This window comes from Marmota marmota, unplaced genomic scaffold (assembly GCF_001458135.2).
Source record: "Marmota marmota marmota unplaced genomic scaffold, marMar, whole genome shotgun sequence".
Lineage (NCBI taxonomy): Eukaryota > Metazoa > Chordata > Mammalia > Rodentia > Sciuridae > Marmota > Marmota marmota.
In genome coordinates this window covers 2390661-2400109 of record NW_025999899.1, presented here as the reverse complement: position 1 = coordinate 2400109, position 9449 = coordinate 2390661, and the positions used below count along the sequence as shown (strand labels likewise).

The window sequence follows — 9449 nt, the reverse complement described above, 5'->3', positions numbered from 1 at the left end:
CCCCCCCCCTAAAAAAAAAGTGTATGTAATTTTCCATAAACAGACTGTCCATGCCCTTGTTTATTTTACTGTTGGGTCTTTGTGCTTTTTATTTTTCAGAAAATTTTATTATTTTAAATTTAAGAAAGTTTAAGAAAATTTGATTTTGCATGTCATATTGCATGTTTTAATAATTTAATTAAAAACTAAGAACATAGCAATATTATTCACAGCATTTTTCCTCATTTCTACATTCCTATTCTTTTCAAGTTACATTCTCAAGTTACATAATTTTTTTAAAGTAATTTCTTTATATGGTTAATTATTGCACCAAAGCTTATTTCTGCTTCATCTTCCCACCCTTTTCCCTTTCTCACCCACTTAACCCACAGACTTAGAACTCCCTAGGGGAATGAAGGGGGCCAAACTGTACTTTGAGATTTTTTTTTTGTACTTAATTAAGAAATGAATGTCATTTATTGGATGTACTTTTTTTTTTTTTTTGTACAAGATATTAAACTCAAGGTCACTCTGGGCTGGGGATGTGGCTCAAGCGGTAGCGCGCTCGCCTGGCATGTGTGCGGCCCGGGTTCGATCCTCAGCACCACATACAAACAAAGATGTTGTGTCCGCCGAAAACTAAAAAAAATAAATATTAAAATTCTCTCTCTTTCTCTCTCTCTCTTTAAAAAAAAAAAAAAGACACTCAACCACTGAGCCACACCCCCAGCCCTATTTTGTATTTTAGAGACAGAGTCTCACTGAGTTTGAACTCATGATCCTCCTTTCTCAGCCTCCAGATTACAGGCATGTGCCACCACACCAGGCTAACCTGAACTATTTATGCCATGTAAAGACACTACTCTTTACTACCTAATAAAGCATGCCATGATCTAAAATATCCTCTGAAGGTAGTCTCCTCCTCTTATGAATATATAATATTTTTATCTTTCTTATGGCATACAACTTCCCTTATTCTAATATGTCTTTCTAGACTACAGGTTTCATTTTATATTTTAGAATATTCTTTTTTCAAATGTTGAACATGGAATACCAGAAAGTATAATTTCATGAAAAAATTTAGTTGAATTATGAGGGTACTTCAAACATAGTACATTTAAATTATTTTCAATTGCCAACCTTTGATTTACATCAATTTCTCTTTAACCTTCCTCTCTTTAGTGTCCAACTTCCCACAGATCATCTAAAGGTCTTTTGAAGGGTTTTATATTCTAAATCTTCTTAACAAATCTGCCTTCACCCCTGTTACTTTTACCCAACAACCCAGTAAGCACCCAAGAGTCTGAATCACCAAGATCTGATGATTCTCCATCAACCCTGTCTCTCTGATGATGTTCTGGGCTCTCTCATCAGACTTCTTCCTATCCCCCATTTTCACCTTTTCATTTCCTATCTCACCCAAAACTGATACTGATGTTCTTATGGATTTTCACATTTTGGGTCTTATTTTATTTTTATTTAGTTATAGCTGGACACGATACCTTTATTGTATTCACAAATGCCAGGCAAGCAATCTACCACTAAGCCACAACCCCAGCCCATGGATCTTATTTTAAAATAGGAACATACTTAAAGTCAGTAATTGTTTGAACAGACTTTCCAAGTATCTTCTGGTTCCAACTCTACTAGTCCCACATGATCTTCCCCTGCTTTACATCTGGTCTTAAAACTGCAATTACTAACTTATGTGTGTGTGTGTGTGTGTGTGTGTGTGTGTGTGTATATATAATTTCTCTACTACTTCTAATCAACTTATACAAAGAATTTCATTTTCTATTAGACAATGTTACAATTTTGCTAAACCAACTTTTACACACATAGTAAACAAAACCAAACTATTCAAAACTGTAACACATAAAATTACCTTGTTTCTGATTAAAACTATAAAACTTGTTTTTATGAAATGTGCTTTAAAGTTGATATTCTGTGTGACTGGCACCTGTGGTGGCCAGAATCTTTGCAAAGAAAAAGATGACATAACTAGAAACTACCAACTGATTGATCTTACTTGAATGAAAAGCCAGTATATTTCTGAGTATTGTTCATATAAGTGACTGAAGGAAACTGGTCATGTGAATCATGTTGTAATTTTACAAATGTTATAAACTTACACAATCTCATACACCAAATGTTTCATAGTTACCTCTACAAAGAGTTACTGTAGTGATTTTAAGTGAGTACTAAGGAGTCAATTCTCACTAAGCACTATGTTTGGTAATCATGCCTTCCCAAGTGCTGACTTATTTAATGCTCACAAAAACTCTGTAAGTACTAAACTTTTTTAAGTACTAAACTTTCCACATTTTACAAAAATCTGTTCTCCTTCCTGAATCTCTGCCCATGTAATTACTACTCCACCTTCTCTCTTTTTACTCTGGATGAATTTTTCATGCTTCTAGATAAGGCTCCCAAACTGGGTGGTAATTGGAACCCATTTTTTTTCCCCAAAGACACTGCTTCAAAAATTCTTAACGCTCCTCCTTTGTCATCATGTCTTCCCTCTACTAAATTCAATCTCATCAACATCAAACATCTTATCAATTCTCCAACCTTTAACAAAATACAACAAAACTGAAATCCACTCCCCATCCACATGTTGTCCCATTTAAGGCACTACTTACGAGCTGTCTTCATTCTCAATCTCCACTTTCTCTCTTCCTGTTCTCTCAGGCTCATACCAATCTGGCTTTTGGCCCATACCATTCCACAAAACTGCCTTCCTCAAAGTCACATTCTCCCCCAGTGGTCACTTCATCCTTCCTTTCACCTGACCTTTTTGTGACTCAGTGGATCTGTCTCCCTCCTTGAAACTTTCTTCCCTTGACTCTCGGGGCACCACATTCTGGTTTTCCTTTTATTTCACTGACTAATCCCCTTACACTTCACTAGTTTCTGGTAATTCCTGTCTTCTTAATGCTAGTACCCAAGACTTAGTCCTTTATCCCTTTTTCTTTGCCTACTTATCCCCTTGTTGATCCTATCTAACTTCATGGTTTAAACAATCTATATGCTAAGTAATTTCCCAGTTTATATCTCTAAGCCAAGTTTCTTCACTGAAATCCAAACCAAATATAATAAGCTGCCTATCTGATTTCTCTATTTAAGTCTAATAGGCTATTCAAACTAAGCATATCCCAAAACTGAACCCCTGGTAATCTCTCCTCCTTGACCTACAGTTTTTCCCATCTTAGTAATGCCAACTTCATCCTTTCACTTGCTCAGGTAAAAATCTTGGAGTCATCCTTGACACATTTTCTTACACAAACCTCCCAGCCCCAACCAAAATTCCAGTCCAGCAGCAAAACCTGGCAACTCTATTTAGAAATGTATCCAAACTTCAACTACTTCTCTCCACTGCCACCACACTGTACCAATACCATATTTCATCTGACTTACTGATCAAGTCTCATAATCAGTCTTTTTGTATCTGCCCTTGTTCCCCTGATGTTTATATTCTCAGGATAGAAGCCAAGACACCGCCTGTTTAAATGTGCATTAGATCATTTTATTCCTGTTTGAAAAACCTCTGATGATTATCTCACCCAGGGTAAGAGCCAAAGTCTGCCCAGAAACACTGCTTGCCTCTCCCCTCTTCCTTGCTATCCCTTCTGTGCCAGACCTTCTGCACATCCCAGGGCTTCTGTGGTTTGTTACTGGCTCTGTCTAGAAAGCTCTTCTCACAGACACCAATGCACCACATCTTTTCATTCCCTTTTGCCACTTTTTCCTCCCTCTCCAGGGCACTTATACATTGACACACTACTTAACTGTCTGATTATCTTAATCATCTTAAACTTAATTATCTGATTTTCTGTGTTACCAGACCAAAATGCTTAATGCTAGCAAGATTTTTTTATGTTCCATTCTTTCAAGTTCTATTATACTTATAAATATAGGCAGTCAAATATTTGTTAAATGTTGAACTGAATCTGAAGATTGAATTTTATATGTCAGCACTTTAAGCTGAAAGTGCCACTCTAAGTTTTACATGATTCCATGACTTAAAAACTATAAAACTTCATAAATCCAAGCCTTCTTGTCCTTTATATGAGGGTTGGAGATTTCACTACATTTTTCTTTTTGCGGGGCACGGGGACTGAACTGGGGGCACTCAACCACAGAGCCATGTCCCCAGCCCTATTTATATTTTATTTAGAGACAGGGTCTCAGTTGCTTAATGCCTCCCTTTTGCTTAGGCTGGCTTTGAACTTCCTGCCTCAGCTTCCCAAGCCTCTGGGATTACAGGAGTGCATCACTGTGCCTGGCTCACTATATTTTTCTTTAAACTTTTTTTTTTAAGGGGACATATATATTACTGGTAAATTTCAGTTCAGTTGCAACAGATATGAACTCTGAAGACTAAATCCCTAGGAATATTCTCTGAGGGGATGGGAGGAAGAACAGCAATGACTATTAGCTGCAAGAAAAAAAACTGATGAAAATAAATTTATTGGTACTTGAGCAAGTTTCTAAAACAACAGTAAATCCCTTCATTTACTAAAGGCAGAGACAATATAATCCTCAACAGTAAAGCAAGTTAATATGATAAGTAAATAATACAACAAAAAAACATGCAATTAAGAGTAATTAAAGCTATTAACAATGATCAAACAACATGAGAGTCTGGACCTGAGAGTCTGAAGCCCAGGTTCAGCAACAATACGAAAAAAGTTCAATACAGCTTGCCTTAGTACCAGTGCAAATATCATTAAAAGGAATGAGTCTCCTGGCTTTGTGGCGCACACCTGTCTCAGTGACTTGGAAGGCTGAGACAAGAAAATTACAAGTTCAAGCCAGCCTCAGCAACTCAGTAAGACCCTATCTCAAAATAAGAAAATGAACACATTGGGATGTACCTCAGTGTTAAGCACTCTTGGGTTCAATCTCTAGTACCAAAAACAAAGAAATGGGTCTTAGTGGGTTGGGATTGTGGCTCAGTGGTACAGTGTTTGCCTAGCATGTGTGAAGCACTGGGTTCAATTCTTACCACCACATATAAATAAATAAAATAAAGGCCCACTGACAACTAAGAAATAAATAAATTAGATAGGTCAATATTGGGGTGCAGGTGGAGCCCTAACTATAGATGATCATAAATAAATCAATATAAATATTTTAAACCTTTTTAAGATTAAAGCAAAAGTTTCTTTTTAACTCTAACATACCTACATGTGATACAATATTCATGCTTTTTCTTGAACTTTGGGTAATAGAAGTTCATATCCCTTCCACCCAGATTTTTTCCTGCCCCTGTACTGGGGATTGAACCCAGGGTCTCCTATATACTAACTAGGCAAGTGTTCCACAGCTGAGCTGTATATATTGCCAGCCCTTTCCCTTTTTTTGGTACCAGGGACTGAACCCAGGGGACTTAACCACTGAACCATATCCCCAGCCCTTTATATTTTTTATTTTGTGAAAGGGTTTTGCTAAGTTGCTTAGGGTCTCCCTAAATTGCTCAGGCTAGCCTCAAACTTGTGATCCTCTTGTCTCAGCCTCCACAGAAGCCCCAATTACAGGCACCACCATGCCAGGGCTCAATCCAGACTCTCAAGTAAATTTTTAAGTAAATGTTATAATTTATCTATAAATATTACTGTAAGTTCTAATATTTAGAAGTTCTAAAACATAAACACAATATCATCACACCCTTAAAAATTAACAATAATGTGTTAGTACCAGATAGCCAGTTTTCAAATCTCCCAAAGACTAATTTTACAATTAATTGCTTAGAATCAGTATCATTCCAAACAAGATTTCTACATCATATTTTAGTTAATGTCTTTTATTTGGGTGGGGTGGGGAGTAGTAACTGGGGATTGAACTCAGGGGCACTCGACCACTGAGCCACATCCCCAGCCCTATTTTTGTATTTTATTTAGAGACAAGGTCTCACTGAGTGGCTTGGCACCTCTCATTGCTGAGGCTGGCTTTGAACTTGAAATCCTCCTGCCTCCGCCTCCTGAGCCACTAGAATTACATGCATGCGCCACCGCACCCAGAGGTGCTTTTTAATTTATAGCTCTCTGGAGTCAATTCCTCTTGTCATTTGTTGAAAAAAATACCAAACACTTGCCCTGTAGAATTTCTTCCTTTCTAAATTTTATTGATTGTATATTACACCACAGTGTTTTTTAACATATTCTTCAAATCTTGTACAAAGTAGCCCTCCCTTAGGAATATGTTCCAAAACACTCCTAGTGGTGCCTTAAACTATAGATAGTATACAGAACCCTAAATATACTGTGTGTATGTGTATGTGTGTGTGTGTGTATGCATGATAAAATTTAATTTATAAATTAGGCACAATAAGAGATTAAAACAATAAATCATTGTATATAGGTTCATGCTTTCTGGCAGAACTCATTACTGTCTGTCAGAATGAGATTTTTATTCATGTCTTTCCCCCTCAAAATTTCATGCCATTTCCATCTTAACTAAGCACTTACCACATACTATAACCATAACTTTTGCAGTGTGAGATGCAACGGCAAAAATAGCATGAATTTATTTTTCCTTCTTCACAGTGTTACAAATAAATTTGTTATTACCATAACCTCAGCAATCTCAAAACATACATTTTTTTCCTTATTTAAATCAAGAACTTTTACCTTTTCGTTTAAAGGGAGTACTTTGAAGCTTCTCTGACATATCTGTATTGCCAATATCACTGCTCTTAATATATGGCTTTGGGGCCACTATTAAGTCAAATAAAAGTTATTTGAACATAGGCAATGCAGGACAGCTACTAGTGACTATAGGCTACAGTGTGGATATGCCAGGATGATTCGTGTCCTGGATGGAACATAAACAAGATTTCATCACACTATTCAAAACAGTGCACAAACTAAAATTTATGAAGTTCATTTCTCAAAATTTTTCATTATTATCTTCAAGCTGAGGTTGATTTCATGTAACCAAAATGGCAAAAAGCAAAGCCACAGATAAGGACAGGATTACTGCATTTGGTTTTCCAGGACAGCTTTGCAAGATCAATGTTTGATTTTTTCCCCTTGCTCTCAGAATTAACTGGATTCTGTAGTATTTCCCAAAGATGACCAGGAAGGTGTTTATTGTTATTAGTTTTAGCATTATGTAGTTGATGTGTTTTGATCCTCATATATTTCTCCTTTTATTTGCCCACTTTGTCCAGTGAGCAATCAGTCTGGTGAAGCCTTTCAAGCCTCTGTCCTCCCTTTCTTACTTTCTGGTATGACAAAATGTTCTGAATACGTCCAGTCCCAGGTCTACAATCAGTCATCTCTCCATGAATCCCTGGTTTCTTTTAGAGGAAATAGTAACAAATACATTATCATACCCTATCTCCCATTCTTGTGAAATTTCCTTGTTTTCTCCCTCCTCCCCATTACTCCAAAATCAATATAAAGTACCTAACTGGCTCTCCAACTAATAGGTAATGTTCCATATAGCTATCTACCCCAATCTAAGAAACTTAAACGGATTCAAAGGAAAAAGGGGGAGTAGGAGTCACAGACAAAACAGGAAAAAATGCTAAAACTTTTTTTAAAATTAAGATAAAAGTAATAAAGTTTGAGTATACCTATTTCAAAGAACAAACTGCATTTTTCCTACCTTCAGTTACACTTCCTACAATCTGAAACTCAATTTTTGCTTTACTATACGCATTTATGTAACCAAAAAATAAGATCAAACTTCAACTTGAAAACATAATTATCAGAAATTTTTAAATCAGTTTACAAACAAATCTGATATGGTCACTTTCTAAACCAGAGTCCCAGAGGGGACAAGTAGAATGACAGCACCAAATGGCCAGTCAGAAATATAAGAAAGCTCTGGCCACTTAATGAGCAACTTAGTGTTTATTTCCACCACCACCCCTTTTTTTGAGGAGGGAAAAGTGTCATTGAGTCTCCTCTTCAATGTTTAGCAAAAGGTAATCTTCTAACAAATAAATAACCTTTCCAATCCAAGCCTGAGGCAGATTGCAAAGACCTGAGAAGTTTAAATGTTGCTCAATTTGGATTTTAAGCAATATTGTTCCACTTCCATTGTACAACAAAAATGATATAATTTACTTTGTAAGACATTTTTTTTTAATTTTTTATAGTTGTAGATGGACAGAATGCCTTTTTTTTGTTTACTTATTTATTTATTTATTTAAGAGAGAGAATTTTAATATTTATTTTTTTTTTTAGTTATCGGCGGACACAACATCTTTGTTTTGAATGTGGTGCTGAGGATCGAACCCGGGTTGCACGCATGCCAGGCGAGCGCGCTACCGCTTGAGCCATATCCCCAGCCCTGTAAGACATTTTTTAAAATCCAACAGTCCTGATTTATTTCTAATAACTTATAAATTTCCCATGTTACTTTAAATGAACCCAAAAAGAATTTTAAAACTAAACAATTTTGAAACAAAACATACAGCAAATAAAGCTCCATTAACATTATAAAAAAAAAATGTTAGCAATTACTTATCAGGTGATCAGTCAGCCATTGAATTTATTATTGAAGTTTCTTCAATCATAGTTCCAGACATTTGGTACAACATGCTTTTACTGAAAAAAAAAAAAAATCTCACTCAACAAATGTTTACCAACTTACTAAAACTTATTTACTCTTCTAATAGTCACCTATTGCACAATTCTCATCTTACAAGAGAAGATCTCTTGCTGATCTCCAGAGCATGAAATCAGAGATGGCTTCAGTACGTAGATCCACAAGTAAAAATAGACTAGATTCCAGCAACTCAACTTGAGAAGGCAGAGGAAGAACATAACAAGCCTTATTTAAGAAAACAACTCATGGTTGTATTCCAAATCATAAAATGGAAGGTGATATTTGCCATGATTTGGATACAAACTGTTGAATAATTTAATATTCTACTCTTTGAACTAGTTTTACTTTAGGATTACTAACAGAATTCTAACATCTGCTACTGATATGTCTATACAGCATTCAAAATTGCTACACCAAACTTTTTCTCTTTCCAGGCACAGTGATGCACATGTGTAATCCCAGCAGCTCAGGAAGCTGAGGCAGGAGATCACAAGTTCAAAGCCAATCTCAGCAACTTAGCGAGACCCTGTCTCAAAAATAAAAAGAAGGGCTGGGGATCTGGCTCAGTGTCTAAACGCCCTGGGTTCAATCCCTGGTAACAAAACAAAACAAAACAAAACAAAAAAAACTTTTTCTCTTTATAAAAATGACTAACTTTAAAATGCTAATGTGATTTACTCCCAAGCATCTGAAGTTCCCCCAACTGTCCTAACGTTTTAAAATACCTGACTAGTTCCCAGATTAAATATCACAGTGATGTTTTCCAACTCCTTCAGCTATATGGTTCTCCAATTTTATGACAATTATAAGTTTGAGAGTCTTCTCTACTAAACAAAAGCACATCCTAAAAGAAGCAATTTCTCCAGTGTCTCCCAGACTCAATATTTTTTAAAGAAAGCATTTAAAGA

The 9449-nt window shown here is 36.0% G+C and overlaps 1 long non-coding RNA gene across 1 annotated transcript in view; it reads right to left on the bottom strand.

Annotated features, from left to right (window-relative positions):
* LOC107159413 overlaps positions 1-9076 on the bottom strand; it is a 55153-nt gene extending 46077 nt beyond the window's left edge. Inside the window, exon 1 of the long non-coding RNA XR_007345697.1 lies at positions 8457-9076. This is a non-coding gene — a long non-coding RNA (uncharacterized LOC107159413). The remainder of the gene's footprint in view (positions 1-8456) is intronic.
* Positions 9077-9449: the final 373 nt, after the last annotated feature.